Here is a 7,500-nt window from a genome sequence, read left to right on the forward strand (position 1 = left end):
GGTGCGGCTCCGTCCCAATTAACCCTCCTTGGTTCCCGCCGAGGGTCCGGGCGCTGGGGACAGGGGGTCCACCGGGGTCCCGGGGAGGCTGTCCCTGGCCTGGCTGGAGGTCCGGAAGCTGGTCCCGGTGCTGGAGCTCCGTCCCAGGGTGCGGCTCCGTTCCCGGGGTGCGGGAGCCCCCTGTCCCGCAAGCCAGCCTCTCCCCGGGCCTGGCTGGAGGTCCGGGAGCTGGGCCCGGTGCTGGAGCTCCGTCCCAGGGTGCGGCTCCGTTCCCGGGGTGCGGGAGCCCCCTTTTCCCGCAAGCCAGCCTCTCCCCGGGCCTGGCTGGAGGTCCGTGAGCTGGGCCCGGTGCTGGAGCTCCGTCCCAGGGTGCGGCTCCGTTCCCGGGGTGCGGGAGCCCCCTGTCCCGCAAGCCAGCCTCTCCCCGGGCCTGGCTGGAGGTCCGGGAGCTGGGCCCGGTGCTGGAGCTCCGTCCCAGGGTGCGGCTCCGTTCCCGGGGTGCGGGAGCCCCCTTTCCCGCAAGCCAGCCTCTCCCCGGGCCTGGCTGGAGGTCCGTGAGCTGGGCCCGGTGCTGGAGCTCCGTCCCAGGGTGCGGCTCCGTTCCCGGGGTGCGGGAGCCCCCTTTCCCGCAAGCCAGCCTCTCCCCGGGCCTGGCTGGAGGTCCGGGAGCTGGGCCCGGTGCTGGAGCTCCGTTCCCGGGGTGCGGGAGCCCCCCTGTCCCGCAGGCCAGCCGAGGGTCCGGGAGCTGGGGACAGGGTTCCACCAGGGCCCGGGGAGGCTCTCCCCGGCCTGGCTGGGGGTCCAGGAAGCTGGGCCCGGTGCTGGAGCTCCGTTCCCGGGGTGCGGGAGCCCCCTGTCCCGCAAGCCAGCCGAGGGTCCGGGCGCTGGGACCGGGTGTCCACCGGGGCCCGGGGAGGCTCTCCCCGGCCTGGCTGGGGGTCCAGGAAGCTGGGCCCGGTGCTGGAGCTCCGTCCCGGGGTGCGGGAGCCCCCTGTCCCGCAAGCCAGCCGAGGGTCCGGGCGCTGGGGACGGGTGTGCACCGGGGCCCGGGGAGGCTCTCCCCGGCCCGGCTGGGGGTCCGGAAGCTGGTCCCGGGCCCGGTGCTGGAGCTCCGTCCCAGGGTGCGGGAGCCCCCTGTCCCGCAAGCCAGCCGAGGGTCCGGGCGCTGGGGACGGGTGTGCACCGGGGCCCGGGGAGGCTCTCCCCGGCCCGGCTGGGGGTCCGGAAGCTGGTCCCGGGCCCGGTGCTGGAGCTCCGTCCCAGGGTGCGGGAGCCCCCTGTCCCGCAAGCCAGCCGAGGGTCCGGGCGCTGGGGACGGGTGTGCACCGGGGCCCGGGGAGGCTCTCCCCGGCCCGGCTGGGGGTCCGGAAGCTGGTCCCGGGCCCGGTGCTGGAGCTCCGTCCCAGGGTGCGGGAGCCCCCTGTCCCGCAAGCCAGCCGAGGGTCCGGGCGCTGGGGACGGGTGTGCACCGGGGCCCGGGGAGGCTCTCCCCGGCCCGGCTGGGGGTCCGGAAGCTGGTCCCGGGCCCGGTGCTGGAGCTCCGTCCCAGGGTGCGGGAGCCCCCTGTCCCGCAATCCAGCCGAGGGTCCGGGAGCTGGGGACAGGGTGTCCACCGGGGCCCAGGGAGGCTCTCCCCGGCCTGGCTGGGGGTCCAGGAAGCTGGGCCCGGTGCTGGATCTCCGTCCCGGGGTGCGGGAGCCCCCTGTCCCGCAAGCCAGCCGAGTGTCCGGGAGCTGGGGACAGGGTGTCCACCGGGGCCCGGGGAGGCTCTCCCCGGGCCTTGCTAGGGTCCGTGTGCCCGAAGGAGGCTCCCCGGCCTGGCTGGGTTGAGAAGCAGCGACCGGCCCCGGGGCCTGGGTTTCGGTCAGGGCCTGGGGCGTGGGAGTCCCCGTCCTGCGGCCTGACAAGTGTCCGTCTGCCCGGGACAAGGGTCCCTGGTGCAGAGCCCTGGAGCCCTGCGTGGGTGGGCAGGCAGGGAGCCCTACCACTATGGCTGCTTTCAGTTGCCGGCCATCTGGTGGCGCCTTTCCCCTCGGCCATCTGGTCGCGCGCAATGCTTTCCAATGGGGCGACCAGATGGCCGGGCCGGCCTGGAAGTCCCGATGAGGGTCCATTTGCCTCCCGGATCCCAGCCAGGGCTCCAGGAGGCCGGGCGCGTTCGCCCCTAGGGTCCCCTCCGTCACTCGCAGCGCGCGAGTTACAAGAAAGGGGGGTATCCTTCCTCCGGATTAGTAGGGGCAGGGTATGCCGGAACACCCATGCCGGGGCTGTGCGGTTCATTGCCGGGGACCAGACGGGCTACGCCCGGGCAACATCCTTCCCAGGCCTCCGGGGCTTCCCTCCTCCGGGCCGCGGCATGGCAAAGTGCCCAGGGACGGGCTCCACGGGTCCCGGGCAGTCCTTTCCGCACCCCCCGGGCGCGCAGGCCCCGAGAGCTCCGGTGGTCCTCCCCGTGCCTGAGGCCCAGCCGGGAAGCAGAGTCCCACCCCGAGCCATTGGTGGGTGGGCAGGCGGGAGTCCTTTCAGTTGCCGGCCATCTGGTGGCGCCTTTCCCCTCGGCCATCTGGTCGCGCGCAGTGCTTTCCAATGGGGGCGACCAGATGGCCGGGCCGGCCTGGAAGTCCCGATGAGGGTCCATTTGCCTCCCGGATCCCAGCCAGGGCTCCAGGAGGCCGGGCGCGTTCGCCCCTAGGGTCCCCTCCGTCACTCGCAGCGCGCGAGTTACAAGAAAGGGGGGTATCCTTCCTCCGGATTAGTAGGGGCAGGGTATGCCGGAACACCCATGCCGGGGCTGTGCGGTTCCTTGCCGGGGACCAGACGGGCTACGCCCGGGCAACATCCTTCCCAGGCCTCCGGGGCTTCCCTCCTCCGGGCCGCGGCATGGCAAAGTGCCCAGGGACGGGCTCCACGGGTCCCGGGCAGTCCTTTCCGCACCCCCCGGGCGCCCAGGCCCCGAGAGCTCCGGTGGTCCTCCCCGTGCCTGAGGCCCAGCCGGGAAGCAGAGTCCCACCCCGAGCCATTGGTGGGTGGGCAGGCGGGAGTCCTTTCAGTTGCCGGCCATCTGGTGGCGCCTTTCCCCTCGGCCATCTGGTCGCGCGCAGTGCTTTCCAATGGGGGCGACCAGATGGCCGGGCCGGCCTGGAAGTCCCGATGAGGGTCCATTTGCCTCCCGGATCCCAGCCAGGGCTCCAGGAGGCCGGGCGCGTTCGCCCCTAGGGTCCCCTCCGTCACTCGCAGCGCGCGAGTTACAAGAAAGGGGGGTATCCTTCCTCCGGATTAGTAGGGGCAGGGTATGCCGGAACACCCATGCCGGGGCTGTGCGGTTCATTGCCGGGGACCAGACGGGCTACGCCCGGGCAACATCCTTCCCAGGCCTCCGGGGCTTCCCTCCTCCGGGCCGCGGCATGGCAAAGTGCCCAGGGACGGGCTCCACGGGTCCCGGGCAGTCCTTTCCGCACCCCCCGGGCGCGCAGGCCCCGAGAGCTCCGGTGGTCCTCCCCGTGCCTGAGGCCCAGCCGGGAAGCAGAGTCCCACCCCGAGCCATTGGTGGGTGGGCAGGCGGGAGTCCTTTCAGTTGCCGGCCATCTGGTGGCGCCTTTCCCCTCGGCCATCTGGTCGCGCGCAGTGCTTTCCAATGGGGGCGACCAGATGGCCGGGCCGGCCTGGAAGTCCCGATGAGGGTCCATTTGCCTCCCGGATCCCAGCCAGGGCTCCAGGAGGCCGGGCGCGTTCGCCCCTAGGGTCCCCTCCGTCACTCGCAGCGCGCGAGTTACAAGAAAGGGGGGTATCCTTCCTCCGGATTAGTAGGGGCAGGGTATGCCGGAACACCCATGCCGGGGCTGTGCGGTTCATTGCCGGGGACCAGACGGGCTACGCCCGGGCAACATCCTTCCCAGGCCTCCGGGGCTTCCCTCCTCCGGGCCGCGGCATGGCAAAGTGCCCAGGGACGGGCTCCACGGGTCCCGGGCAGTCCTTTCCGCACCCCCCGGGCGCCCAGGCCCCGAGAGCTCCGGTGGTCCTCCCCGTGCCTGAGGCCCAGCCGGGAAGCAGAGTCCCACCCCGAGCCCCTGGTGGGTGGGTGGGTGGCTGGGCAGGCGGGAGTCCTTTCAGTTGCCGGCCATCTGGTGGCGCCTTTCCCCTCGGCCATCTGGTCGCGCGCAATGCTTTCCAATGGGACGACCAGATGGCAGGGCCAGGCCTGGAAGTCCCGATGAGGGTCCATTCGCCTCTCGGATCCCAGCCAGGGCTCCAGGAGGCCGGGCGCGTTCGCCCCTAGGGTCCCCTCCGTCACTCGGAGCGCGCGGGTTTCAAGAATGGGGGGTAGCCTTCCTCCGGATTACTAGGGACAGGGTACTCTGGGACCCCTCTCGGTCCTCAGCCGGCAACTGGGTCCTGCCGTGTGGCAGGGTGCCCGGAGGGTCTTCCCCTGCGAGCCCGGGAGCCCCGGCTGGTTCCAGGGGCCCGGCCGGGCCCCGGGTCGGGGCCTCCGTCCCCGGGCCCTGTCCCCCGGCCTGCGGCACTGCCAAAGGCCCGGGACGGGGTTCCGTCGTGGCCGGGGAGCCTGCCCTCGCTCGCCTGGGTTCAGGAGCTCCGGCCGGGCCCCTGGGGTCCCCGGGGAGGGCGGCCTCCCCGCCCCGGGCTCCGTCCTGGGTCCTTCCGCGTGGCAGGGTGCCCGGGGCGCGGTCCGGAGGGCCCGGGGAGGCTTCCCTTGCGCCTGCGGTCCCCGGAGCCCCGGCTGGTTCCAGGGGCCCGGGCGGGCCCCGGGTCGGGGTCTCCGTCCCCGGGCCCTGTCCCCCGGCCTGCGGCACTGCCAAAGGCCCGGGACGGGGTTCCGTCGTGGCCGGGGAGCCTGCCCTCGCTCGCCTGGGTTCAGGAGCTCCGGCCGGGCCCCTGGGGTCCCCGGGGAGGGCGGCCTCCCCGCCCCGGGCTCCGTCCTGGGTCCTTCCGCGTGGCAGGGTGCCCGGGGCGCGGTCCGGAGGGCCCGGGGAGGCTTCCCTTGCGCCTGCGGTCCCCGGAGCCCCGGCTGGTTCCAGGGGCCCGGGCGGGCCCCGGGTCGGGGTCTCCGTCCCCGGGCCCTGTCCCCCGGCCTGCGGCACTGCCAAAGGCCCGGGACGGGGTTCCGTCGTGGCCGGGGAGCCTCCCCTCGCTCGCCTGGGTTCAGGTGCTCCGGCCGGGCCCCTGGGGGCCCCGGGGAGGGCGGCCTCCCCGCCCCGGGCTCCGTCCTGGGTCCTTCCGCGTGGCAGGGTGCCCGGGGCGCGGTCCGGAGGGCCCGGGGAGGCTTCCCCATCGCCTGCGGTCCCGGGAGCCCCGGCTGGTTCCAGGGGCCCGGCCGGGCCCCGGGTCGGGGTCTCCGTCCCCGGGCCCTGTCCCCCGGCCTGCGGCACTGCCAAAGGCCCGGGACGGGGTTCCGTCGTGGCCGGGGAGCCTGCCCTCGCTCGCCTGGGTTCAGGAGCTCCGGCCGGGCCCCTGGGGTCCCCGGGGAGGGCGGCCTCCCCGCCCCGGGCTCCGTCCTGGGTCCTTCCGCGTGGCAGGGTGCCCGGGGCGCGGTCCGGAGGGCCCGGGGAGGCTTCCCTTGCGCCTGCGGTCCCCGGAGCCCCGGCTGGTTCCAGGGGCCCGGGCGGGCCCCGGGTCGGGGTCTCCGTCCCCGGGCCCTGTCCCCCGGCCTGCGGCACTGCCAAAGGCCCGGGACGGGGTTCCGTCGTGGCCGGGGAGCCTCCCCTCGCTCGCCTGGGTTCAGGAGCTCCGGCCGGGCCCCTGGGGTCCCCGGGGAGGGCGGCCTCCCCGCCCCGGGCTCCGTCCTGGGTCCTTCCGCGTGGCAGGGTGCCCGGGGCGCGGTCCGGAGGGCCCGGGGAGGCTTCCCTTGCGCCTGCGGTCCCCGGAGCCCCGGCTGGTTCCAGGGGCCCGGGCGGGCCCCAGGTCGGGGTCTCCGTCCCCGGGCCCTGTCCCCCGGCCTGCGGCACTGCCAAAGGCCCGGGACGGGGTTCCGTCGTGGCCGGGGAGCCTCCCCTCGCTCGCCTGGGTTCAGGTGCTCCGGCCGGGCCCCTGGGGGCCCCGGGGAGGGTGGCCTCCCCGCCCCGGGCTCCGTCCTGGGTCCTTCCGCGTGGCAGGGTGCCCGGGGCGCGGTCCGGAGGGCCCGGGGAGGCTTCCCCATCGCCTGCGGTCCCGGGAGCCCCGGCTGGTTCCAGGGGCCCGGCCGGGCCCCGGGTCGGGGTCTCCGTCCCCGGGCCCTGTCCCCCGGCCTGCGGCACTGCCAAAGGCCCGGGACGGGGTTCCGTCGTGGCCGGGGAGCCTCCCCTCGCTCGCCTGGGTTCAGGTGCTCCGGCCGGGCCCCTGGGGGCCCCGGGGAGGGCGGCCTCCCCGCCCCGGGCTCCGTCCTGGGTCCTTCCGCGTGGCAGGGTGCCCGGGGCGCGGTCCGGAGGGCCCGGGGAGGCTTCCCCATCGCCTGCGGTCCCGGGAGCCCCGGCTGGTTCCAGGGGCCCGGCCGGGCCCCGGGTCGGGGTCTCCGTCCCCGGGCCCTGTCCCCCGGCCTGCGGCACTGCCAAAGGCCCGGGACGGGGTTCCGTCGTGGCCGGGGAGCCTCCCCTCGCTCGCCTGGGTTCAGGTGCTCCGGCCGGGCCCCTGGGGGCCCCGGGGAGGGCGGCCTCCCCGCCCCGGGCTCCGTCCTGGGTCCTTCCGCGTGGCAGGGTGCCCGGGGCGCGGTCCGGAGGGCCCGGGGAGGCTTCCCCATCGCCTGCGGTCCCGGGAGCCCCGGCTGGTTCCAGGGGCCCGGCCGGGCCCCGGGTCGGGGTCTCCGTCCCCGGGCCCTGTCCCCCGGCCTGCGGCACTGCCAAAGGCCCGGGACGGGGTTCCGTCGTGGCCGGGGAGCCTCCCCTCGCTCGCCTGGGTTCAGGTGCTCCGGCCGGGCCCCTGGGGGCCCCGGGGAGGGCGGCCTCCCCGCCCCGGGCTCCGTCCTGGGTCCTTCCGCGTGGCAGGGTGCCCGGGGCGAGGTCCGGAGGGCCCGGGGAGGCTTCCCCATCGCCTGCGGTCCCGGGAGCCCCGGCTGGTTCCAGGGGCCCGGCCGGGCCCCGGGTCGGGGTCTCCGTCCCCGGGCCCTGTCCCCCGGCCTGCGGCACTGCCAAAGGCCCGGGACGGGGTTCCGTCGTGGCCGGGGAGCCTCTCCTCGCTCGTCTGGGTTCCGGAGCCCCGGCCGGGCCCCTGGGGGGGGGGCCCGGTGAGGGCGGCCTCCCCGCCCCGGGCTCCGTCCCGGGTCCTGCCGCGGCGGCAGGGTGCCCGGGTGCGGGGTCCAGAGGGCCCGGGGAAGCTCCCCCTTCCCTTTTGCCTTTCCCCTGGGCCATCTGGTCGCGCCTGTCCCCTCGGCCATCTGGTCGCGCACGTCCCCTCGGCCATCTGGTCGCGCAGGCCCCTTCGGCCATCTGGTCGCGCAGGCCCCTTCGGCCATCTGGTCGCGCACAATGCTTTCCTATGGGGCGACCAGATGGCCGAGCTCGCCTGGAAGTCTCG

This window comes from Triturus cristatus, chromosome 11 (genome assembly GCF_964204655.1).
Source record: "Triturus cristatus chromosome 11, aTriCri1.1, whole genome shotgun sequence".
NCBI lineage: Eukaryota > Metazoa > Chordata > Amphibia > Caudata > Salamandridae > Triturus > Triturus cristatus.